This window comes from Procambarus clarkii, chromosome 21, assembly GCF_040958095.1.
Source record: "Procambarus clarkii isolate CNS0578487 chromosome 21, FALCON_Pclarkii_2.0, whole genome shotgun sequence".
In the NCBI taxonomy this organism is placed as follows: domain Eukaryota; kingdom Metazoa; phylum Arthropoda; class Malacostraca; order Decapoda; family Cambaridae; genus Procambarus; species Procambarus clarkii.
The window spans coordinates 37,009,461-37,036,960 of record NC_091170.1 but is presented as its reverse complement, the minus strand read 5'-3'; the positions used below and the strand labels follow the sequence as shown (position 1 = coordinate 37,036,960).

The 27,500-nt window shown below is 47.2% G+C and overlaps 1 protein-coding gene across 1 annotated transcript in view; it reads left to right on the top strand.

Annotated features, from left to right (window-relative positions):
- The window catches only part of LOC138366960 (uncharacterized), a 74,075-nt gene that overhangs the window by 37,177 nt on the left and 9,398 nt on the right, over positions 1 to 27,500 (top strand). The gene's annotated exons all lie outside the window — the stretch shown is intronic.

Genomic DNA, 27,500 nt, shown 5'->3' with positions numbered 1-27,500 from the left:
TAAATGCAAAGTAATGAAACTAGGCAGTGGAAACAGGAGGCCAGACACAGGATAAAGAATAGGAGATGAATTACTTAATGAAACGGACAGAGAGAAAGATCTAGGAGTTGATATCACACCAAACCTGTCTCCTGAAGCCCACATAAAAAGAATAACGTCTGCGGCATATGCGAGGCTGGCTAACATCAGAACAGCGTTCAGGAACCTGCGTAATGAATCATTCAGAATCTTGTACACCACATATGTAAGACCAATCCTGGAGTACGCGGCCCCAGCATGGAGCCCGTATCTTGTCAAGCACAAGACGAAGCTGGAAAAAGTCCAAAGGTATGCTACTAGACTAGTCCCAGAACTAAGAGGCATGAGTTACGAGGAAAGGCTGCGAGAAATGCACCTTACGACACTGGAAGACAGAAAAGTAAGGGGAGACATGATTACAACCTACAAAATCCTCAGAGAAATCGACCGGGTAAACAAGGATAAACTATTCAACACTGGTGGGACGCGAACAAGGGAACACAGGTGGAAACTGAGTACCCACATGAGCCACAGGGACGTTAGAAGGAACTTTTTCAGTGTCAGAGTAGTTAACGGATGGAATGCATTAGGCAGTGATGTGGTGGAGGCTGACTCCATACACAGTTTCAAATGTATATATGATAGAGCCCAGTAGGCTCAGGAATCTGTACACCAGTTGATTGACAGTTGAGAGGCGGGACCAAACAGCCAAAGCTCAACCCCCGCAAGCACAAATAGGTGAGTACACACACACACGCGCGCGAGTGAAGAACCTCCTGCAGTTCTAGTAGCACTAACATGGGTAAAGAATTATCTAACAGACAAGAGGGTAATTATATCAGAGAATAACAGTCAGGGGCAAGTTATCGGACTGGTGTAGGGTAACAAGCGGAGTACCTCAAGGATCAGTACTGGGACCCATACTATTTCTCATGCCAAATTACCAATCAAATGTAAATTACCAATCTACAGGGTTGAAACCAGCACCTCTGGTGGTCACCTCCACCACACCTGAGGTCACACCAGCGTTGCCAAACACCTCAAGTCTCTGCTCTCGTCACAGACCACAATTGGAACACCACACACAATAGGAAACAATATTAATGTTATCTTAAAAGACGCGACTTGCTTCGTCACGTTGTTAGTAACTCTCACCTGCAACACGGGCCACCACAGAACAGCTAAGGGGTCGTACGAACAGTTAAGGGGTCGTACGAGCAGCTGGGGGTCGTACGAGCAGCTGGGGGACGTACGGGAAGCCGGGGGGAGAGAGGGTCGTACGATTAGCAATCTCTTTTGAATGAGCAGGAACTCGGTCAATTAAACTTAATAATTTTGTGAAGGAAATACTCAACGTCTCTGACAATGGTCACTCAATAGTCCAGACATTGGGACCAATGAGCTCAATTTGGCTCTTTGCGGGACCAAAGAGCCAAAGCTCAACCCCCGCAAGCACAATTAGGTGAGTACATTCCCAACATAAGTCCAGAGACTCCCAACATAAGTCCAGACATTCCCAACAAAAGTCCATGGATCCCCACCGCAAGTCAAAGAGCCTGATGAACATCCTTCGATCAAGTGAAAAACAGAAAACCAGGACAAATAATCCACTATAAAGAAAAACAAGAAAACACTGCAGCAAGTGGCGAGTGTGTTGCTGGGGCACACAGAGGGGGGTGTGGTCGAGGTGGTGACCCAGGGTGTGTAGCCCCCCCCCACCAGGGGTCACCCTCGATACACCCTCCTGCCTGGGCGAGTGTGTTGCTGGGGCACACAGAGGGGGGTGTGGTCGAGGTGGTGACCCAGGGTGTGTAGCCCCCCCCCCCACCAGGGGTCACCCTCGATACACCCTCCTGCCTGGGCGAGTGTGTTGCTGGGGCACACAGAGGGGGGTGTGGTCGAGGTGGTGACCCAGGGTGTGTAGCCCCCCCCACCAGGGGTCACCCTCGATACACCCTCCTGCCTGGGCGAGTGTGTTGCTGGGGCACACAGAGGGGGGTGTGGTCGAGGTGGTGACCCAGGGTGTGGTCGAGGTGGTGACCCAGGGTGTGGTCGAGGTGGTGACCCAGGGTGTGGTCGAGGTGGTGACCCAGGGTGTGGTCGAGGTGGTGACCCAGGGTGTGGTCGAGGTGGTGACCCAGGGTGTGGTCGAGGTGGTGACCCAGGGTGTGGTCGAGGTGGTGACCCAGGGTGTGGTCGAGGTGGTGACCCAGGGTGTGGTCGAGGTGGTGACCCAGGGTGTGGTCGAGGTGGTGACCCAGGGTGTGTAGCCCCCCCCACCAGGGGTCACCCTCGATACACCCTCCTGCCTGGGGACACTTACGAAGCCTTGTACCTCAATACTAATCCTGATTAGAATGTAATACAGTAATGAAATAAATGAATGCAATACAACACACAAACAATTCAATTGAATTATATAAATATATCTTTGACAAGTTCCGATTAAATCTACACAAACACAAGTAAAGGAAAATTATATATGGAACTTCCTTGCTAGTGAAGTAAATTATTGTTCAACCTATACTTTATTAAAAAGTACAACTAGTGAGGCCCCAGTTTCCTCCCTAGAGTACCCCACCTTGTGCTACGACCTCGCCTTGTACCAATTTATTTAAACTCCATCAATATAACTATTCATTATTATTGGTGGTCGATGGTGAGCGGAGTATAGTGGTGTGATATACTAACAAAATAGAATAGTTACTTCGTTACTTTGAGTTCGGTGAATGGCTTAAACCTCTGAAGCTGTTTTATGCTAGTACAAGCCAAGTATGGAAAACAGCAACTTTCTGAAAATTTTCCCGTGATAAATATTGGTGTATATTACTATAAAAAATTTTGTTAAGATTCTTTGGAAAATATTTAGCAGTGTAGCTGGCGGGCGGTGCCAAAAATCGTCGTGGGGGTCTGAATGTGGCCCTGGCACGCTGTTCCCTTTTGAATTCTGGCGACCCCCGACCAGCCTACTATGTTCATCCCGGACCTCAGACCCTTCTCTCTACCAGTTTGGGTGAGGCTGACCCCAAGCGTGTGGCCTCCAACATTGGACAGACAGACAATTAGATATTCTCGTTCATAGCTATTTTCAACAAAACATGGACTAAGAGACAAAAACCACAGCTCCATCACCCAGTGTTGAGGCGTCACTGAGCGTGACTAACAAAACAATCGCTTTAGCAGGAACACCAAATCCGTTAGAATAAGTGGGTTTGTATTTTTTTGTATTTACACAGGTGGGTACAGGAGCAGTTGACATCTGACTCCCATTAGTAGGCTGAGAGCTTTCCCTTCAGAAAGTTCATGGTAAGCTTCTCCTCACAAAATGACCCCTAACCAGTATACAGAAATAGATCTGGACAATTGCACTCATGTATTACTCAAGCCAATGATGAAAATTTATTTTAGCAATTTTAGTGTTCATGGCAACTTATTCTCAGGCACGTGGTGAGGGCTGGCGAAGGTGTTTACCTGCAATTTCCTGATCCATGAGACATTACTGGGGCTACGACCATTGGCTGAAAGAACTGAATTTCCTAACACTGGAGAAACGAGGAAAGACAGGAGGACAAGATCACAACATACAAGCGACTTCGGGGTATAAAAAGGCGTCTAGACAGGTCTGAGGACACGAAGAAAAGGAACACTAGGAAGCTGAACTCCGGGATGACATAAGAAAGCTTCTCCAGTGTGAGGTGAAATGTTCCAGCGAAAGAAGTGTGAGTAGGACTTTATACCCGAATTTAAGTGTTGGTATTCAGCCCGTCCTCCTAAAGTTTCCCAACGTCAAGAAACTGTTGTAATAAATAAAGTGTCCTCTCCTAACCTACCAGTGGACCCAAAACCGAAAATAGGACAGTGTCGATTTCACGAGCCGCTTCCATTTTCTAGTACGACAGTTTTGCCCTTAGGTAGAGTATACGTCAAATGCGACGTTCTATTAGGAGGCCGGATTGTAGTGTTACCATACTTACTGACTCGAGATCCCTGTCTCCGCCAACACACACACACACACACACACACACACACACACACACACACACACACACACACACACACACACACACACACACACACACACACAAGATAGCCTAAACAGACTAAATGAATGGTCCAACAAATAGCTACTAAATTTCAACCCGAGTAAATGCAAGATCATGAAACTAGGCGGTGGAAATAGGAGGCGAGACACAGGATACCGAATGGGAAATGAAATACTTCATGAAACGGACAGGGAGAAAGATCTAGGAGTTAATATCACACCAAACCTGTCTCCTGAAGCCAATATAAAAAGAATTACATTTGCGGCATACGCAAGGCTGGCTAACATCAGAACAACCTTCAGGAACCTGTGTAAGGAATCATTCAGAACCTTGTACACCACATATGTAAGACCAATCCTGGAGTATGTGGCCCCAGCATGGAGCCTGTACCTTGTCAAGCACAAGACGAAGTTGGAAAAGGTTCAGAGGTATGCCATTAGGCTAGTCCCAGAACTAAGAGGCATGAGTTACGAGGAAAGGCTGCGTGAGATGCATCTCACGACACTGGAAGACAAGAGTAAGGGGAGACATGATCACTACCTACAAAATTCTCAAAGGAATTGACAGGGTTGATAAGGATAAAGTTTTTAACACGGGTCGTACGCGAACAACGGGACACAGGTGGAGACTGAGTGCCCACATGAGCCACAGGGACGTTAGAAAGAACTTTTTCAGTGTCAGAGTAGTTAACAGGTGGAATGCATTAGGCAGTGATGTGGTGGAGGCTGACTCCATACACAGTTTCAAATGTAAATATGATAGAGCCCAGTAGACTCAGGAATCTGTACATCAGTTGATTGACAGTTGAGAGGCGGGACCAAAGAGCTAGAGCTCAACCCCCGCAAGCACAACTAGGTGAGTACGCACCAGTTGCTCTCCCAGCGTCGCCAATATTTCCAACAATATATTTCAACACGCATCATTAACATTGCGTCAGGTATGATCTCAAAATTCTCGAGAACACTGAAGACAATAAAAAGTTTGTGTGTTCTTGCAAAACAACACCATCAGCAGACATCTCTCTCAACACCATCAGCAGACATCTCTCTCGATGCCTACACTTCTGTGTGTGTGTGTGTGTGTACTCACCTAGTTGTGCTTGCGGGGGTTGAGCTCTGGCTCTTTGGTCCCGCCTCTCAACTGTCAATCAACAGGTGTACAGGTTCCTGAGCCTATTGGGCTCTATCATATCTACACTTGAAACTGTGTATGGAGTCAGCCTTCACCACATCACTTCCTAATGCATTGCATTTGTCAACCACTCTGACACTAAAAAAGTTCTTTCTAATATCTCTGTGGCTCATTTGGGCACTCAGTTTCCACCTGTGTCGCCTAGTGCGTGTGCCCCTTGTGTTAAACAGCCTGTCTTTATCAACCCTGTCGATTCTCTTGAGGATCTTGAATGTGGTGATCATGTCCCCCCTAACTCTTCTGTCTTCCAACGAAGTGAGGTTTAATTCCCGTAGTCTCTCCTCGTAGCTCATACCTCTCAGCTCGGGTACTAGTCTGGTGGCAAACCTTTGAACTTTTTCCATTTTAGTCTTATGCTTGACTAGATATGGACTCCATGCTGGTGCCGCATACTCCAGGATTGGTCTGACATATGTGGTATATAATGTTCTGAAAGATTCCTTACACAAGTTTCTAAAGGCCGTTCTTATGTTAGCCAACCTGGCATATGCTGCTGCTCTTATCCTTTTGATATGAGCTTCAGGGGACAAGGTCTGGCGTGATATCAACCCCCAGGTCTTTCTCTCTCTCGGACTCTTGAAGTATTTCATCTCCCAAGTGATACCTTGTATCTGGTCTCTTGCTTCCTACCCCTATCTTCATTACATTACATTTGCTTGGATTAAACTCTAACAGCCTGTGTGTGTGTGTGTGTGTGTGTGTGTGTGTGTGTGTGTGTGTGTGTGTGTGTGTGTGTGTGTGTGTGTGTGTGTGTGTGTGTGTGAGAGAGAGAGAGAGAGAGAGAGAGAGAGAGAGAGAGAGAGAGAGAGAGAGAGAGAGAGAGAGAGAGAGAGAGAGAGAGAGAGAGAGAGAGAGAGAGAGAGAGAGAGAGAGAGAGAGAGAGAGAGAGAGAGAGAGAGAACAGCAGCGGTAGCAGGGGGACGCCAATGGCAGTGGAAGGGGGACGGCGGGGACAAGGGGTCCGCGGGGACAAGGGGTCCGCGGGGACAGAGGGTCGGCGGGGACAGGGGGACGGCGGGGACAGGGGGACGGCAGGGACAGCGGGGACAGGTGGACAGCGGGGACAACCTGGGGACGGGGGTGTATGTGCCCCAAGTACTATACAACAGTTAAAATGTATTTCCAGCAACTGTATTATAACATTCTCTATAAAGGCAATAAGAACACTCCGGCACACTGTACAACGCCAAGCTCAGAACGCTCTGAGTATTGGCTTCATTCAGTATACATTTTCTGTACCTACTAAATAACCACTTTAAAGTATATTTTGCAAATAAAAGTATTATATTGGTAATAAAGGTGAAGAAAAGATCCAGTACTTGTAAGTGTATTATTAAACTGGATTTTCGGATGAACCTACATCAAGGTGGCAGGTGTAAGGAGTGTATTGAACGAGATTATATAAAGTGGTTGCGTGTACGTCTGGCAGCGCGCCTCACGTGGCCTCCATCATTAGATCATTCACAAGTTCCGGCATCCATTAGGGAGTCCTTGACGAGCATAATTATATCGTCTAATGATGGACGGAGTACCCTCAGAGTACTGTGCCTCAGCGTCGGTAATGGTCTGTTTTAGTGAATGTGTTTATTAGGTGTGACAGTGTGTAGCGACGACTGGCTGTTACACCTAGTGTGTTGCAGCAGGTGTGGACGAGACCAGAGTTGTGTTGCAGCAGGTGTGGACGAGACCAGAGTTGTGTTGCAGCAGCTGTGGACGAGACCAGAGTTGTGTTGCAGCAGCTGTGGGCGAGACCACAGTTGTGTTGCAGCAGGTGTGGACGAGACCAGAGTTGGTTTGCAGCAGGTGTGGACGAGACCAGAGTTGTGTTGCAGCAGCTGTGGACGAGACCAGAATTGTTGCAGCAGCTGTGGACGAGACCAGAGTTGTGTTGCAGCAGGTGTGGACGAGACCAGAGTTGTGTTGCAGCAGGTGTGGACGAGACCAGAGTTGTGTTGCAGCAGCTGTGGACGAGACCAGAATTGTTGCAGCAGGTGTGGACGAGACCAGAGTTGTGTTGCAGCAGGTGTGGACGAGACCAGAGTTGTGTTGCAGCAGCTGTGGACGAGACCAGAATTGTTGCAGCAGGTGTGGACGAGACCAGAGTTGTGTTGTAGCAGGTGTGGACGAGACCAGAGTTGTGATGTACTCTATCTCTACTTTGATTTCAGGTTTAACATGTAATAAAATCTTACTGGAACCTTCATAAGATAAGGTGAATTACACACACATAACTAGAACAGCTCACTTTACTTCACAAATCCTCTCGGTAAACCATCAGGTCTCGTTGCAGGACAAATCCTATCATTGCAGGACAAATCCTATCATTGCAGGACAATTCCTTGCACTTAACCTCAAAGATTCTCGGTAAATCATAATGCTTCTCTAACACCCAGGCGGGTGCTGAAGGTGGTGTTGCTGTAGGAGCCTCAGCACTCACTGCCCTGCCTGGTCGTCTCTAAGGGCCGAGGATGGTGGCCCTTCCCTTTAAGTCAACCTTCAGTACATCTTCCCGGCTCCAGCACCTCCCTCACTATCATGGTGCTAGTCCTGTTATCACCATTATCACTCTCTTGTATTTTGTGGCTGTATTTACTATTTGCATTTGCTATTTGTGGCTATACAATCGCGCTAATTAGCTCTTGGACCTCGCCTTTGTAACAAATCTATTTTTCCTCTTATGTCTACCACATATATATCTCTATATATATATATACACGCGCACACATACACACACATATCCCCGGGAAGCAGCCCGTGGCAACTGCCTATCTCCCAGGAACCTATTTACTGCTAGGTGAACAGGAGCATCAAAATGAAAGCAATTCTGCCTGTTTGTCTATGCCTGGACCAGGAGTCGAACCAGTCCCCTTAGGACTGCAACCCACGAGCGCTGTCCACTGAGCCGCTACACACACACACACACACACACACACACACACACACACAGGTGTGTGCACCACTCTCACTCTCCCTGCAGCACATTCATACAGGTAGTACCACTTACCTGTCCACTGACAAATTACGCTTGAATTTGGCCGTTTACCCGAATCGCCGAAAATGGACGTAATTTAAAATTGAAAATAATTTTTATATTTTTTATTTCTACAACAGCAAGTTGAGGGACCTCTGGTTGCTGAGGAGGGCAGGAAATTCTCCTAAAGATTCAAAAGATATGAAAACCGTTAATTGAAAGTTTCCTCTCCTAACCTAACCGAGTAAGCCGGAGGACTCCAAACAGAAGACGGGACAGTACGTCACTTTCATGAGCCGATTTCATTTCAAATTACGTCCATTTTTGGCTAAAGCGCGCATACGGGCGAAAAGCGACGTTATTTTTAAGAGGACGGGTTGAGATGAGAGTGGTTGGAGGACGTGTGAAGGGGGAGGTAGTGTGGTCAGGAAGGGGGAGGCGTGGGTGATGAGCAGTGGGGGAAGAGAGTGAGGGGTTAATGTCAGGACTGGAACACCCCTGACGAACCCCCACCTGTGCTGCCTCTAACCGGTTGTCTGGATTACGTCAACAATACCACGAAAAAAAACATCGGCAGCTATTATGGCCGTGACCTTGACGCTGTGAGGCGGTTTAACCTGCCTGCCTCGCCCTGCCTTAACCAGTCACCACCCACCGTGTCAATAACCACACCACCGTCCCCCTCTCACCACCTAAAGTATTAACCAGTCACCACCCACCGTGTCTATAACCACACCACCGTCCCCCTCTCACCACCTAAAGTATTAACCAGTCACCACCCACCGTGTCTATAACCACACCACCGTCCCCCTCTCACCACCTAAAGTATTAACCAGTCACCACCCACCGTGTCAATAACCACACCACCGTCCCCCTCTCACCACCTAAAGTATTAACCAGTCACCACCCACCGTGTCTATAACCACACCACCGTCCCCCTCTCACCACCTAAAGTATTAACCAGTCACCACCCACCGTGTCTATAACCACACCACCGTCCCCCTCTCACCACCTAAAGTATTAACCAGTCACCACCCACCGTGTCTATAACCACACCACCGTCCCCCTCTCACCACCTAAAGTATTAACCAGTCACCACCCACCGTGTCAATAACCACACCACCGTCCCCCTCTCACCACCTAAAGTATTAACCAGTCACCACCCACCGTGTCTATAACCACACCACCGTCCCCCTCTCACCACCTAAAGTATTAACCAGTCACCACCCACCGTGTCAATAACCACACCACCGTCCCCCTCTCACCACCTAAAGTATTAACCAGTCACCACCCACCGTGTCTATAACCACACCACCGTCCCCCTCTCACCACCTAAAGTATTAACCTGTCACCACCCACCGTGTCAATAACCACACTTACCACCTAAACCACCTCTTACCGCCTAAAGCCTTAACCATCACCACCCGCTGTGTCAATAACCACACCAAAGCCTTATTCTCACCACCTAAAGCCTTAACCATCACCACCCACGGTGTCAATAACACAGCCCATTCTCCAAAATCGACACTACTTATAGCAAGCAATTGGACCAACGCACCAACATGCAGTGTCGGGCCTCTAAAGGTAGCACTATGTCACTGGTGTGTACAGACTCACATGTGCTATACTAGGCCTGGCAAAGCAGCTTCCTGGTGCTTCGGAGCTCATAAACCGTTTGATAAAGGTAAACAAAGTCGTCAAAGATTGAGAAAAGATGTACAGGTTCGGGTGCGTAAATGTTAGTTGAATCCTGGTCAGGATCATATGTCCGCCCGCCTGCCACCGTCCCCGCCCGCCTGCCACCGCCCCGCCCGCCTGCCACCGTCCCCGCCCGCCTGCCACCGTCCCCGCCCGCCTGCCACCGTCCCCGCCCGCCTGCCACCGTCCCCGCCCGCCTGCCACCGCCCCCGCCCGCCTGCCACTGCCCCGCCCGCCTGCCACTGCCCCGCCCGCCTGCCACCGTCCCCGCCCGCCTGCCACCGTCCCCGCCCGCCTGCCACCGTCCCCGCCCGCCTGCCACCGCCCCGCCCGCCTGCCACACTCCCCGCCCGCCTGCCACCGCCCCGCCCGCCTGCCACCGTCCCCGCCCGCCTGCCACCGTCCCCGCCCGCCTGCCACCGTCCCCGCCCGCCTGCCACCGCCCCGCCCGCCTGCCACCGCCCCGCCCGCCAGCCACCGCCCCGCCCGCCTGCCACTGTCCCCGCCCGCCTGCCACCGTCCCCGCCCGCCTGCCACCGCCCCGCCCGCCTGCCACCGCCCCGCCCCGCCTGCCACCGCCCCGCCCGCCTGCCACCGCCCCGCCCGCCTGCCACCGTCCCCGCCCGCCTGCCACCGCCCCGCCCGCCTGCCACCGCCCCGCCCGCCTGCCACACTCCCCGCCCGCCTGCCACCGCCCCGCCCGCCTGCCTCCGCCTCCGTCCGCGTGCCACCGCCCCGCCCGCCTGCCACCGTCCCCGCCCGCCTGCCTCCGCCTCCGCCCGCCTGCCACCGCCCCGCCCGCCTGCCACCGCCCCCGCCCGCCTGCCACCGCCCCCGCCCGCCTGCCACACTCCCCGCCCGCCTGCCACCGCCCCGCCCGCCTGCCTCCGCCTCCGCCCGCCTGCCACCGCCCCGCCCGCCTGCCACCGCCCCGCCCGCCTGCCACCGCCTCCGCCCGCCTGCCACCGCCCCGCCCGCCTGCCACCGCCCCGCCCGCCTGCCACCGCCTCCGCCCGCCAGTCAGCGTTTTTACACCTCTGGTGTAAGTAAAGGTAATTATGAGGGGAAAGTGCTAAGCCAGTATGACAATATAGCACATGGAAGGATACGAGGACAAGGAGCCGGAATAGAACGGAAGGAAGGAATTGTGCCCAAACGACATGACCATTGGGAATCGAACACCGACCTGCAAGAAGACCCTGGTGTAAATCTTTAAGTCTAATTGTCTTCAGGGTTCAAAACGCCACACTGGTTAGTTCTTAAAATGAGCAGACATATTTTACAAACTACAATTCAATACAAATAAACAGAAGCACTGTCTCCTTGTATTCTTCTTATCATTTGAGAACCAACAACACCTTGAGTGCCTTGACACGCGCACGTCAAGGCCCAGTCCTCGCACTCCTGCATACCTAATGTATAAGAAGGAAACTTTTAAATCTTTGCTGCTGTATATTTTATGACTGCAGACTTATCGATGGTGTGGCATAGATACACAGCCTTCACGGACACATGCTCCCCGGCTGATATTGTGGAGCCTTTGTTGGTGCCGGGAGGCGAGTCACGGCACCTCCCGCCCCGTGTGGGACAAGACTATAACGGGGCTCATACTTTCCTGCGTGACTCGTGCTTTGTTATTGGTCTCCAACACCACTCTCCCTGTTTCCCCTCACCCCTGACACAGGTGCACGCACGCACGCACGCACGCACATATGCTGAGAGGTATGCCACCAGGCTAGTCCTCCGAGCTGAGAGGAATCAGGAACGAGGAAAGATTATTTTAACTAAACCTCACGACACTGGAAGTAAGAAAAGTTAGGGGAAACATGATCACTACCTATAAAATTCTCAGAGGAACTGACAGGGTAGATAAAAATAAACTGTTTAACATAGGTGGTACGGGAACAAGCGGACAATGGTGGAAACTGAGTACCCAAATGAGCCACAGGGACGTTAGAAAGAACTGTTCCAGTGTCAGAGTAGTTAACAGGTGGAATGCATTAAGCAGTGATGTGGTGGAGGCTGACTCCATACACAGTTTCAAAGATAAATATGATAGAGCCCAGTAGGCTCAGAAATCTGTACACCAGTTGATTGACAGTTGAGAAGCGGGACCAAAGAGCCAGCGCTCAAACCCCGCAAGCACAACTAGGTGAGTTCAACTAGGTGAGTACACACAATCCTCCACACACACACTTTGGGAGCCTCACGGCTGAGTGGACAGCGCTCTAGGGTCGTAGTCCTAAGGGCCCGGGTTTCATTCCCGTCAGAGACAGAAACAAATGAGCACAGTTTCTTTCACCCTGAAATATTTAAAACACGCCTCACGCCTTTAAACACACCTTTACTGTTAATAGGTTAATAACACCTAGCAGTAAACAGGTACCTATAAGTAAGACAGCTGTTACGGGCTGCTTCCCGGGGATGTGCGCGCGTGTGTTAGAGACACACATATGTAGTAGACATAATAGAGGAAAAATAAATAGGTTAGAAATGCGGGGTCCAAGAGCTAACAGCTCGATTCTGCCGATACAAATAGTAAATACACAGGCGCACACAATATAGTATACCAAACTGACCTTCCTTCGAATAGCCTTCAGAAATTTCAACAAAGGAGTCTGACCGTTATGTACAACCTTCGCGAGACCCACTCATCAGTATGCAGCCCCAGTATGAAACCAACACCTGAAAGCGCACAAAACGTGACCATCGCATATAACACAGTTCCCTGTTATCATAACACGGTACGCAGGAACCCCATGCTATGGCTGTCGTTCATTTGTACAGTGTATATCAACTTGCTTATTACTTATTTCAATCTGAATTTTCAAGCTTCATTTGCCATTGTAAGTGTGTGGAGTTGTTAGTATGGAGTTGTTAACGTGTGTGGAGTTGTTAACGTGTGTGGAGTTGTTAGTATGGAGTTGTTAACGTGTATGGAGTTGTTAACGTGTGTGGAGTTGTTAGTATGGAGTTGTTAACGTGTGTGGAGTTGTTAACGTGTATGGAGTTGTTAACGTGTGTGGAGTTGTTAACGTGTATGGAGTTGTTAACGTGTGTGGAGTTGTTAACGTGTATGGAGTTGTTAACGTGTATGGAGTTGTTAACGTGTGTGGAGTTGTTAACGTGTATGGAGTTGTTAACGTGTGTGGAGTTGTTAGTATGGAGTTGTTAACGTGTGTGGAGTTGTTAACGTGTGTGGAGTTGTTAACGTGTGTGGAGTTGTTAACGTGTATGGAGTTGTTAACGTGTGTGGAGTTGTTAACGTGTGTGGAGTTGTTAACGTGTATGGAGTTGTTAACGTGTATGGAGTTGTTAAAGTGTGTGGAGTTGTTAACGTGTATGGAGTTGTTAACGTGTGTGGAGTTGTTAACGTGTATGGAGTTGTTAACGTGTGTGGAGTTGTTAACGTGTATGGAGTTGTTAACGTGTGTGGAGTTGTTAACGTGTGTGGAGTTGTTAACGTGTATGGAGTTGTTAAAGTGTGTGGAGTTGTTAACGTGTATGGAGTTGTTAACGTGTGTGGAGTTGTTAACGTGTATGGAGTTGTTAACGTGTGTGGAGTTGTTAACGTGTGTGGAGTTGTTAACGTGTGTGGAGTTGTTAACGTGTATGGAGTTGTTAACGTGTGTGGAGTTGTTAAAGTGTGTGGAGTTGTTAACGTGTATGGAGTTGTTAACGTGTGTGGAGTTGTTAACGTGTATGGAGTTGTTAACGTGTGTGGAGTTGTTAACGTGTGTGGAGTTGTTAACGTGTGTGGAGTTGTTAACGTGTATGGAGTTGTTAACGTGTGTGGAGTTGTTAACGTGTGTGGAGTTGTTAACGTGTGTGGAGTTGTTAACGTGTGTGGAGTTGTTAACGTGTATGGAGTTGTTAACGTGTGTGGAGTTGTTAAAGTGTGTGGAGTTGTTAACGTGTATGGAGTTGTTAACGTGTGTGGAGTTGTTAACGTGTATGGAGTTGTTAACGTGTGTGGAGTTGTTAACGTGTGTGGAGTTGTTAACGTGTGTGGAGTTGTTAACGTGTATGGAGTTGTTAACGTGTGTGGAGTTGTTAACGTGTGTGGAGTTGTTAACGTGTGTGGAGTTGTTAACGTGTGTGGAGTTGTTAACGTGTATGGAGTTGTTAAAGTGTGTGGAGTTGTTAACGTGTGTGGAGTTGTTAACGTGTGTGGAGTTGTTAACGTGTGTGGAGTTGTTAACGTGTATGGAGTTGTTAACGTGTATGGAGTTGTTAAAGTGTGTGGAGTTGTTAACGTGTGTGAAGTTGTTAACGTGTATGGAGTTGTTAACGTGTATGGAGTTGTTAACGTGTATGGAGTTGTTAAAGTGTGTGGAGTTGTTAACGTGTGTGGAGTTGTTAACGTGTATGGAGTTGTTAACGTGTGTGGAGTTGTTAAAGTGTGTGGAGTTGTTAACGTGTATGGAGTTGTTAACGTGTATGGAGTTGTTAACGAGTATGGAGTTGTTAACGTGTATGGAGTTGTTAACGTGTGTGGAGTTGTTAACGTGTGTGGAGTTGTTAACGTGTATGGAGTTGTTAACGTGTATGGAGTTGTTAAAGTGTGTGGAGTTGTTAACGTGTATGGAGTTGTTAACGTGTATGGAGTTGTTAACGTGTGTGGAGTTGTTAACGTGTATGGAGTTGTTAACGTGTGTGGAGTTGTTAAAGTGTGTGGAGTTGTTAACGTGTATGGAGTTGTTAACGTGTGTGGAGTTGTTAACGTGTATGGAGTTGTTAACGTGTGTGGAGTTGTTAAAGTGTGTGGAGTTGTTAACGTGTATGGAGTTGTTAACGTGTGTGGAGTTGTTAACGTGTATGGAGTTGTTAACGTGTGTGGAGTTGTTAAAGTGTGTGGAGTTGTTAACGTGTATGGAGTTGTTAACGTGTGTGGAGTTGTTAAAGTGTGTGGAGTTTTTTATGGGAAACAAGATTGTGTTAGTGCATATAGAAAAGTGTTCCGGCGCCGTGTACATCTCGCCAGACTTCACTCCTCGCCACACTCACAGTTGCTTTTGGTGGAAGGTGTTTAGGTGAGGCACCAATCTCACTCTTGTGAGGCCATTCCCTCAAAAATCAGTTCATTAACCAGTGAGTGATAAATTTGACCGTATGTATGTATGTATGTCTCATTTCATGTGTATTAAATCTATGTAATGCCCACACTTTTACACGGGTATTACGACGCCTGGGTACTACGACAGCGGTCCGCTCTCGTAAAGTTTCATCGTAGATGTTCCCCGCAAAATATAGCACCATATAACAGATCCATCAAAGTTATGAGTTAAAGTTCTTACATATGCCATAGGAAATGCACGAGAGTGCTACATGAAGAAAAGACACAGGAATCCCAGCAACCCCGGTGCTCTACCATGATTGCAAATTCAAACTCAATGTAAAACAAAAATGTCACGATAGTAAAGGTGCTCAAGACAGAACAGCAGCATGCAGGACTGTTACCCTTGACTGGCGTCATTAGTGTGCTGTGGCCAGGCAGGAGGGACGGTGTCCGCGCGGCCGCAGGACGCGACACCCACCCCGCCGCCCACGGTCACTGACAGCTAAAGGCGCCCACCGCGCCTTCCTTAGCCCCAGCACCCACCTCGGCCAGACCCCGTGCCCACCGCGCCCATGGCACTGCGCGCCTTCCTTAGCCCCGGCACCCACCCCGGCCAGACCCCGCGCCCACCGCGCCCATGGCACTGCGCGCCTTCCTTAGCCCCGGCATCCACCCCGGCCAGACCCCGCGCCCATGGCACTGCGCGCCTTCCTTAGCCCCGGCACCCACCCCGGCCAGACCCCGCGCCCATGGCACTGCGCGCCTTCCTTAGCCCCGGCACCCACCCCGGCCAGACCCCGCGCCCATGGCACTGCGCGCCTTCCTTAGCCCCGGCACCCACCCCGGCCAGACCCCGCGCCCACCGCGCCCATGGCACTGCGCGCCTTCCTTAGCCCCGGCACCCACCCCGGCCAGACCCCGCGCCCATGGCACTGCGCGCCTTCCTTAGCCCCGGCACCCACCCCGGCCAGACCCCGCGCCCACCGCGCCCATGGCACTGCGCGCCTTCCTTAGCCCCGGCACCCACCCCGGCCAGACCCCGCGCCCACAGTCACCAACCCGTCTATGCCATCAACCCCGAAATCATCAACCGTTTCTGCCCGTAATGCTATGAGTGTTAGTGGCTTTACAAGAATGTAAAAACTTCAATGCTATGTATCCTCATAAACCCAATGCACCGTCTTGTATAATAAATAAATAAGCCTGTCAAAGGCATGCACGCCCAGCCCTCGGCATCCACTAAGGCCTGGGAAGAGACCTTGCTGGGATTCTGGACCGTTGACATACTCAGCCGGCCTCACCGTCATCCTGTGTGGGAATTTCGGCAGTCAGGTGTCATTGAGGCAGTTTCTTGTGCATGTGTAGTCCCGCGGAATGTTACCCACGCTGTCGTTCCTCGGGGCTGGAGCCGGGGGCGAAATTACCGCCTGGAAAGAGCGATTAAGTTGCCTAGAAGGAGCTTTTAAGGTCGCCGGAACATGCAGTTATGGTGTTTATCTTGAGGTGTTTTGTGGCCGGCCAAGACGCTTGCATCACGTGCTTCGCGGAGCTCAAGAAAGGTCAAGGCAAATTTCAACATGTTAAATTACTACTGACCATGAGGTAACTTACGAGAGCTCAAGGGAAAATATTATTGAAAGTTATCTTGCACGGAATATATATATGGTTACACGGGAGCAGTGAGTACAATCACTGCAGCTGGAGCTGACTGCAGTTGTAACACAAAGTTAACAACCTGCATAAACTGTTTTAAGAGCTTTTCACACTTTCCACTTACCACTACACCAGTCTCCGTGGTGCAGTGGTAAGACACTCGCCTGGCGTTCCGCGAGCGCTTTGTCCTGGGTTCGTATCCTGGCCGAGGAGGATTTACTGGGCGCAAATCCTTAACTGTAGCCTCTGTTTAACTCAACAGAAAAATGAGTACTTGGTTGTAACAACGATTCTTCGCGGCGGGGGATCGTATTCCAGGGACCTGCCCGAAACGCTACGCGTACTAGTGGCTGTACAAGAATATAACAACTCTTGTATATATCTCAAAAAAAAAAATATATATATATATAGACTTTAGCAAAACACACGCGGAAACCTATATATAAAACAATAATCCCCCCCCCCCCCGACAGGGGTAAATTATAATCCCTTACTCTTCACACCATATAAACAATATTAGTCACAAAAATAAAATAAAGATCAATTTTTGTTTACGAGATAATTTGACGTATATTACAAGTACTAACTAACTATAATACCCCTCACCGAAGGGCTGCTAAAATGTTTTTACAAAATTCGACAATACGATAATGAATATCCATAGGAGTATCTTTCCATTAAATGTTCAATGCAGCAGACCTGAGGTATCTTCACCGCACTCTCGTTGGTACAGTTATTGATAAGCAACTGAGGTAGAGGCCATATTATCTACTGAGGTAGAGGATATAAGCAACTGAGGTAGAGGCCATATCATCTACTGAGGTAGAGGATATAAGCAACTGAGGTAGAGGCCATATCATCTACTGAGGTAGAGGATATAAGCAACTGAGGTAGAGGCCATATCATCTACTGAGGTAGAGGATATAAGCAACTGAGGTAGAGGCCATATCATCTACTGAGGTAGAGGATATGTTATAAGAGCATATAAGCAACTGAGGTAGAGGCCATATCATCTACTGAGGTAGAGGATATGGTATAAGAGGATATAAGCAACTAAGGTAGAGGCTTTTATCTTGCAGCTAAAAATACCCAGAATGTCTGCTCAATTATATAAAACTGGAACAAAGTTTTAATGTTCATTCAGCCACTCTACTCTCGTCTCCAAACTTTCACAGTTTACCACCCGTCATTAAAATTTCAGTTTCACTTTTTTGTGTAAAAGGGACTCAATAGTCTCCTATATTCACCAAATGTTTTCCTGCGACATAGTGCTCAGGGGCCAGATTCACGAAGCACTTACGAACGTGTACATCTTTCCTCAATCTTTGACGTCTTTGGTTACATTTATTAAACAGTTTACAAGTATGAAAGCTTCCCAATCAACTGTTGTTATTGTTATAAACAGCCTCCTGGTATGTGTATGTATATATGTATACGTATATATATATGTACATGTATGTATGAGTGTGTACATGTATATATAACATTAATAATTGTGTAACTAGCGTCAAAAGATTGTTATTTGCTTAGCTAAACGAACTAGAGAGTTCAGTTGCTGAACCGATTATGTGCCTCTGTAATCCTTTACACCACCGCCCACGGGATGGGTATGGGGTGCATAATAAAGAAAGAAATAACAAACAGCCTCCTGGTGCTTGGGAGCTCATTAACTGTTTAATAATTGTAAACAAGGCCGCCAAAGATTGATAAAAGATGTACAGGGTCGAAAATGCTTGCGTAACTGCTTTGTGAATCTGGCCCCAGGCTCTTCGGCCCATCATGATACGCAAATTTAGGCTTTACATATATGAGTTGTAAATTACAGATACATAGGCTTCTCTCTATCTAGTATAATTTATCAGCTTACTAAATACATGAACTTAATTTTATAACTTGTTGTTATTATTTTATTTGTTCAGGAATCGGTTGTATTTGATTTGTTGAGGTACAGTTATACATTTGGTTAGTTTAGACACTATATGTACTTGATTACGTTCAGTGTTTCAGGTAAAGCGCGTTTATCATAATATTCCTCTATGCTTAATTTTATTAGGAATTAATACGAATAGATGCATTTTGTAATACAATTTTCCATCATGAGTGTTGAGAGCAGACTGTACAACAGACCACAGCACACCATCTAACTTCCACTTCAGCAGCAGCAGCAGCAGCTACGTGTTCTCTCACTCTCAGGTTTGGCTCTAGTACTATATGCAACCGTATATAGTACTCATATATAGTAATATATAGTACAACCGTATATAGTAATGCACTAGGTATTCACACGAGAATGCCTAGTGAATACTCAGCCCCCCCCCCTCCCCGTCCTCTCCAGCGTTCACAACGTCACTAAACTGATGTACTAAAATGCCCTAACCTAACCGAGGACCCACGAAGAGAAAACGGGACATCATGTCAATTTCGCTGTGATTTTTAGTACATATATTTTTGGCCTTAGGGGATGTGTACGTCACGATGCGATATAGTATTAGCGAGGACGGCTTGTATACTGGTAGATATATATTCCACTTGTCGCTCTTACACACTCCATATTCTGATATGAACTTGTGACGTAATTTTTTTTTTAGCTTTGATCGTTAAACTTATTTTGGTTTGAGTGTTCAAGTTAAGTGGTTAACTTTTTTTTATCTTATCACTCACTCAAGATTGAAAGGTTACGATTAAAATTAGTTATTTCATCTACCACAAAATATTATAATCAAACTTATATACACAGCAGCTCTGTAATAGTCACAACTGCTGTGCCTTCTAAAATTCGCTTATCAAAAACATGTTTATGTGCGCTTTCCACAAAATCTTGTTTGTAAAAATAATATAATTTATCTATAACTATAAGTGAGTCTGTCTGTCCAAGGTTGGAGGCCAGACGTTTAGGGCTAGCCTCACCCACCTTTGCAGTGGGCATAGTCTGGGGACCAGCTGATTATGAACGGGTAAGGCAATAGTGATCTCCTCCCTCCACCCCCCCCCCCCCAACACAAACACACAATCAACTGGTCACCAGTTGATTGACAGTTGAGAGGCGGGACCAAAGAGCCAGAGCTCAACCCCCGCAAACACAACTAGGTGAGTACATTTGAAAGATTTTTGTCATTGTCAGAGTAGTTAATAAATGGAATGCATTAGGCAGTGATGTGGTGGAGGCTGACTCCATACACAGTTTCAAGTGTAAATATGATAGAGCCCAGTAGGCTCAGGAATCTGTACACCAGTTGATTGACGGTTGAGAGGCGGGACCAAAGAGCCAAAGCGCAACCCCCGCAAGGACAACTAGGAGAGTTCAAATGGGTGCGCGCACAATCCATCCTCTTAAAAATAACTTCGCTTTTCGCCAATATGCGCGCTATGGCCAAAAATGGACGTAATATGAAATGAAATCGACTCACAAAAGTGATGTACTGTCCCGTTTTCTTTTTGAGTCGTCTGGCTTACTCGGTAAGGTTAGGAAAGGAAACTTTCAACTAACGGTTTTCATTCGGCGGCAACAATCAACGTTTTTCATGACGTTTTAATTGAAACTTTAGGAGAATTTCCTGCCCTCCTAACCTACCAGAGAACCCTTAACTTACTGTTTTGGAAAAAAAAAATCCAAAATTTATTTTCAATTTTTTTTTTTAATTTTCAAATTACGTCCATTTTCGGCCATACAGGCAAACGGCCAAATTCAGAAGTAATTTAAGAGGTCAGGTTGGCGACAAATCAGTGAAATGTGTCTGGGCCAAGTTCCTAAATTTTACCCTAAAAGCGTTGAAGGCGAATTCACTATTAAATGGAAATGCGTTTCTGTTCGAGGTTGTAGACCAGACGGGGAAGAGGGTGGAAAAGAGGGGAGAGGGAAGGGAACTGATTGGACGGCGTGGAGACGAGAGAAATTGTGAGAGAGAGAGAGAGAGAGAGAGAGAGAGAGAGAGAGAGAGAGAGAGAGAGAGAGAGAGAGAGAGAGAGAGAGAGAGAGAGAGAGAGAAGGGGAGATGGAGGAAAGGGAGAGAGAGGGGTAAGAGGGGTGGTGGGAGAGAGACTGACCATCCCGGACACCACCAAGTACACCAGTACACCTTCTTTAATTTATAACTGTCAAAGAGGGATCACAGTGTCTAGGGTAACGGCACGGAGGGAAAAAGAGGAAACATTACCAACACCTGCTATAAGTTCCCCTACGGGCTCACCATAGCCCGTGCTACTTGGAAATTTGTTCCAGGTAGCGAATCTTTAACAACAACAACAACTGCTGTAAGTTGGTCGTAAACACAGCGAACGACCGTTACAAACAAGTGCCACCAGAACTCCACAAACACAGAGTGACTGTTACTAAACAGGTGGTACAAGTCGGTCACAATCACCAGTAAACATTACCAAGAAACAAAAGAAAGCCGCCACAAACACGTAAATTATACATTACAAATTCAAGTGAAAATGCTAAGCGAAAGTGGTTCATCCTTCAGAAGGAAGAATCAAGACATAATACAAAATAATCCCTCAAGGATACAAACCACATCGTTCACAAGACGATTCGCCAACGTATCTTAAATTTAACCCAATCTAACTTGACCCAAGATAAACCTAACTTAACCGAGATTAACACAGCCTAACTTATGTTTGTACATCCTAGCCTAAAGACATATACGATTTTGACAATAAAACAATGAGCTGTGTGGAACCCGCCTTGTGTCCGACTTGTTCACTCCTTCAAGACTCACCCAACAACGCTAGTTCACAATGGTAGTCCATGATGTAACCTCAGACAACAGCCACCTGTAATTTTTGCTCCAATTATCGCAAAAAAATATGTATCTTGAAGTGTCACTTTTATCTTGTGTCAGCCTAGACTTTACAACACTGGTGTTGGCAAATTTGTGTTGTTGTTGTTACATCAAGATGGATGACGCTGCTTCTTGTGCCGACGAGTAAACCTCAGATGCAACTCTGTAATGAGCGTTATCTAGTTCATGGCAACATTCCGCAATAATGATGGCAATAATGACGCCTAATCACCACAGGTCATTGAACGAGAACGATCTTTGGATTTAGTTACAATAATGGTAGTCCATGGTAGTATATACTACCATGGTAGTATATATATATATATGACTCCTCCCATGAAAGGTTCAAACCTAGACTGACAGAAGCATTGAAACTCCTTGACAAGTCCAGTACTCTGACCAAATGGCTACTAGACTGTTAAAAGTCATTGGAAGCCGAAGCTATTTATCCAATGATCCAACGGTCATTATAACACCCAATGACCCAACATTCATACATATATCGCAGAAAACTCTTTACTCCTGAAGGATTCGAACCCGGACAGCAAGGGCTCAGGGCTCCATGCCCTTTAGCGTGTCCAGTACTGTTACTACTGGGCCACACTGACTGCACAAAAGAATTGAAAGTCGTGTGACCCTTAACCCAATTCCCGACAGCTCTCGGTGACCAAACAACTCATCACTATTAGGGACAAAACAGCAGTACTAACTACACAGACATCCCAACACCACCCACAACAAAACGTGTAACCAAACTGCCACCACCAACAGTGTGAACAATCCTTCAACCATCAACACGTTGGTGCGAGTGTGTCTCCTGTGTTCTTGATCCCAGAGTGCAATACTGTGGACTGCTACCTTACCTTGACGTTACCTTGAGGTGCTTCCGGGGCTTAGCGTCCCCGCGGCCCGGTCGGCAACCAGGCCTCCTGGTTGCCGGACTGATCAACCAGGCTGTTAGACGCGGCTGCTCGCAGCCTGACGTACGAGTCACAGCCTGGTTGATCAGTAATAAGTTACAGCAGATAAGAAACCACTTGTACATTTAGACTGTCACTGGCAGAGATGCAGTCAGTGATGATGCATATTGTTTAACCCTAATAACACTAATTACAATAAAATAAATTAACATACAAATAAATAAACGAAGTTGGTGAACAAAATAATGTTGTACTTCTGAAGTATAGAAGTATAGTTCCAAAGCGTTAAATGACAAAGAGTGTTGGGAAGACGGGACACCACGAGCGTAGCTCTCATCCTGTAACTACACTTAGGTAATTACACTTAGGTAATTACCAAGACCACCAGCCTCAGGCACGGCCCAGCGGCTGGTGATGGTCCCTCGCTGACCACAGGGAACCCGCTGGTGGCTGTCTGGCTCACCTCGCTACTTGACACCTCGCCTCAGGTTCGAACACTGGTATTTCACTTGTCTTCACAAGTAGAATTTGAGGTACGATGGCTCACTGTACTGTTCTCCAAACACTAGTCACAAACACAAACACTTGGACAGGTCGGTACACCGACGGTCTCGATTCAAGCAGGTCCGCGTTCAATTCCGGATGATCCGAGTGGTTGAGGAAGATTCCTCATTTCCGTCCTGTTCTCATATCCGAGCCAAGTGCTGTGTAGTGTGACTGGCTTGGTGCTTTCCTCTGATCATTACCTCGCCTTATCATATTCTTGCAGCCTTGTGGACAAGAATATGATAATGACTTGACGTTAATTTCCTCTTGTGCGACGGCCATCTTTCTTGCTCGTGGAATGTGTAGTGATGACCACGCTGCCTCCCCTCCCTCCCTCCCCTTCAGTCAGTCATACCTGCGACGCACTCACCCGCTAACTTTCCCTGCAGGTAGAGTGCGTGCACGCACACACCTGCAGGTAGAGTGCGTGCACACACACCTGCAGGTAGAGTGCGTGCACACACACCTGCACACCACCTCCCCTTACCATTCGTTAACCACGCATTCGTTCTCCATCCATACACAGTTCATGGCCCCTGTGTCTCTGTCTATCTTCTCCATCTCTCCCTTCCCTTTCTCATCTCTTCCATATACTACATACATATACATATATATATATATATATATATATATATATATATATATATATATATATATATATATATATATATATATATATATATATATACTTCTGGTGGTGCTCATGTGGCCCAACATTATGTTGACTTTACCCCATAAGGTGGTGCCTACGCTGGTATTGGTGAGCAATGACTACAACAACAAAATGTCTACATAAATGACACTCATGAATTGACACGAGTCAAAAAATGAGTACAAACACACGCTAATGTAAATGTCACTATCAATAAAGGCAATTTCATTCACCTGGGCTCTCGGAGACTCGAACCGCAGACCCCAGGCGTGTGAGGTCGAAATTCTAGGTAACCCCCTGGGGTCATTGGGGGGAGCGAATGCCCCCCCCCCCTCTGCAAGACAACCCGTCCTCGACTCAAGTCCATTACATCCAGCGGTCGACCCCACAGACGCATTCATAAATTTTAACATGCTGTTTATTCAAAACGGGAATTTTCTCAAGTATAAATTAATATTATAATATATTAACATATTGTGTATATATAGGCATAGGATAGGTTAGGTGTTTAGGTTCTGTTGGCGATTATTTGTATTTGTAGTACGTGGGTGAAGCATTTACAGCGTTGTGATTCGAACAAAATTCGTCAGTGAAGCACTTGTTCCGGATATGTTCGAATGTCAGCAATTGTGAGTCGTGTGTAAACCGCTTTTCATTCATAAACAGGGGGTTTGGTGGGTGCGTGAAATCACTTTTGGATCTTTGTTTGGAGGACGGGCTGTGCAAGAAGCGAGACCCTGGCTATACCGACCAGACCAAGTGGATGGAAGATCGACCCACAAACGAGCCATTAGCGACGTGTGAAACTGCTCATTGAGCACAGGAGTAGTAGAGAACTAGAACGTACCATACGAGAAGGTAGTAGACGCCAACTTCATAGTCTCCCGGTCTCTGGGACAGGAAGCCTGTATTTAGGCTTATCGCGCTCCCTTCGGTTGACTATCGCCTTTCCCAGGATGCTACCCACAACAGTTGCCTACCTCCTGGGTACCTATTTACTGGTAGTTGAACACCGGCCACCACACAATTCCCTCTTCCTCTCGACGGGAGAGAACGAGACCCAGCCTCCTCCGCAGCTCCTGGGCTCCGACACACAAGGCCCGGGAAGGCGCTTACGAAGCCTGCACAACTCTCCTCCACTATGATAGCTTACTCTGTATGTTTACCTCACAACCCAAGGTGGTGGTTGTTATTATAGAAAATCTCGTGGCGCTTCGGAGTTCATAAATTGATTAATAAATACAAATTCAACCGCCATGATTGAGAAAAGATGTACAGGTTTCGAAGGAGGACATGTAAATATTTTATGTTGACTCCTGGCCAGGACAACGACGGTTCACCTCTGTGCCTAAACTTACAAGATGTTGTCTTACTGCTTTATTCTTAAGAACATGATCATTAGCGAACACGCAGAAGGCCTATTGGCCGATACAAGGTAACTTCTATTTATATCTACCCAAACTCATTCGTCTAACCTGCGCTTGAAACAATCAAATGATCCCATTCTGGTGTTCAATAGTCTCACAAAACTTCGAGTTTTGTCATATTTTTTTTACGCTTTGGCTGACCCACGGTGAGAGCTTGGCGACCCACGGTGAGAGCTTGGCGACCCACGGTGAGAGCTTGGCGACCCACCGTGAGAGCTTGGCGACCCACCGTGAGAGCTTGGCGACCCACGGTGAGAGCTTGGCGACCCACGGTGAGAGCTTGGCGACCCACGGTGAGAGCTTGGCGACCCACGGTGAGAGCTTGGCGACCCACGGTGAGAGCTTGGCGACCCACGGTGAGAGCTTGGCGACCCACGGTGAGAGCTTGGCGACCCACGGTGAGAGCTTGGCGACCCACGGTGAGAGCTTGGCGACCCACGGCGAGAGCTTGGCGACCCACGGCGAGAGCTTGGCGACCCACGGCGAGAGCTTGGCGACCCACGGCGAGAGCTTGGCGACCCACGGCGTGTACGTGAATCTCGGGCAAGAGCCGGATAAGCGTCTCTACAAAGATCCATCAGAGGTAATCATCTCTTGCCTCCCGCTGACTGCCTTCCGGTAATTAAGACCAGATGTAGCTGATCTGCTGCCTTGACCGACATACTGTAGCACTGTGGCAGGTGTGGAGGGTGAGGTAGAGATTGAGTGTGTGGCAGTGGAGTGCGTGGCAGATGTGGCAGGGGTGGAAGGAGTGGCTGGTGGATGCAAGTGTGAGAGGTGTGGGGGTTGGAAAGTGGGCACCAGGCTGTATTGGTTCTTCACCACCAAGCTGCAAATTTGTGGTGCATTGGACAGCACCACAAATCCCTCTCTTCCTTACCTACGGAGCTTCAAGCCTCAGCGGAACTCTTCAATCGTGTGGCCGTTTCGTGACGTTGCTGGAACGTGGACCCGTATCCAGGTCAGTCTGGTGCGAGGCAGCTAAAGGGGAGGACGCAGGCTCTGTGGGCACATGGGTATAATCTCTAATCTTGCTGCAGATGAGGCGTGTCAATGCTCAGTCTTGACAGACGAGGATACCCAACGTTACAGCAAGTACTCTACTAAGATCTGACCATTTCTTGATTCTTCCTTTACTCTTCTGAGGACTGGTATTTTGTATCTTAATCCACTCATTGGTATCAGACTCTTAATCCACGACAATATGGGTCTGCATAGATAATATAACATGTTACTTTCTTGAATATATATTTTCCCTATTATATATATATATATATATATATATATATATATATATATATATATATATATATATATATATATATATATATATATATATATATATATATATATGCAATTGACGATCACAAAACACTGATCATTTTATGGGGAAAATCCACAGAGAAATATGAAATGAGGTGAACGTTTCGGCTTTGTTAAAGCCTTTGTCAACACCATGGTGTTGACAAAGGCTTTAACAAAGCCGAAACGTTCACCTCATTTCATATTTCTCTGTGGATTTTCCGCATATATATATATATATATATATATATATATATATATATATATATATATATATATATATATATATATATATATATATATATATAACAAATCTAAAATTTAAACGGGATGAAAGGGAGCCGTGAGAGCCCGGACTACAGAAGGTGGGGTAAACTGGTGAGGTTAATCACAATACAAACAGCTTGAGTAATGTATATGTTTATCTCTCAGAATGTTCGGTAATACGTTTATTGCTTGTGATGTGTGTCTATGTATGTATTAACACGATGTACTGAACGGGGTGAGAATAGCTTGAGCTACCTCATCCCTTTGTGGTGTATTTTACCTCAAACTTATTTCAATTTCAATTTCAGCAGCTTGAGTGTAGTGTGGCTGACCACACCAGCGAGCTCGTTAACTCCACATCACCGCCACACAAACATTACATGTCACGTAACAAAGGAAATGCTTAAGGTAGACTTGAAAGCTTAATCGACCACCCGAACAAGTACATGTATAATGAACGTATTTGTTGTATTATTATACAACAAATACGTTCATTATATCATTATTCATTATATATAACAACAACTGGTTGTTATGTGGTTATACAACAATCTCATCGTTATGTAATCACTTACAACGCACAATTACGAACCAGCATCGAAGACAATGAGAGAGAGCAAAAATAGATGTGCAGATCGCATGTAATTTCTGGAATGTATCGATTAGCTGCTGTGGAACCAATACCCAAGATCTAGAATGGAATGAATAACGTATATTTTGTGTTGCATTGAGATTTTTGTCCAAACAATGAGAGCTTTGTTATCCCTTGGTATGTTTTTTCTTGGGGGGGGGGGCGCTTCTTCGGGGGGGGGGGGGGGCGCTTCTTCGGGGGGGGGGGGGGCGCTTCTTCGGGCGCGGGCCCTAAGCCTCTGGCTGGCCCACTAAAGCCTTAGTAAAGTCTACTATCGCCTTGTGAAGGCTGAAGCAGTTTTAATATGTTAAAGATTCATAGATCTAGAACTTAATATTACG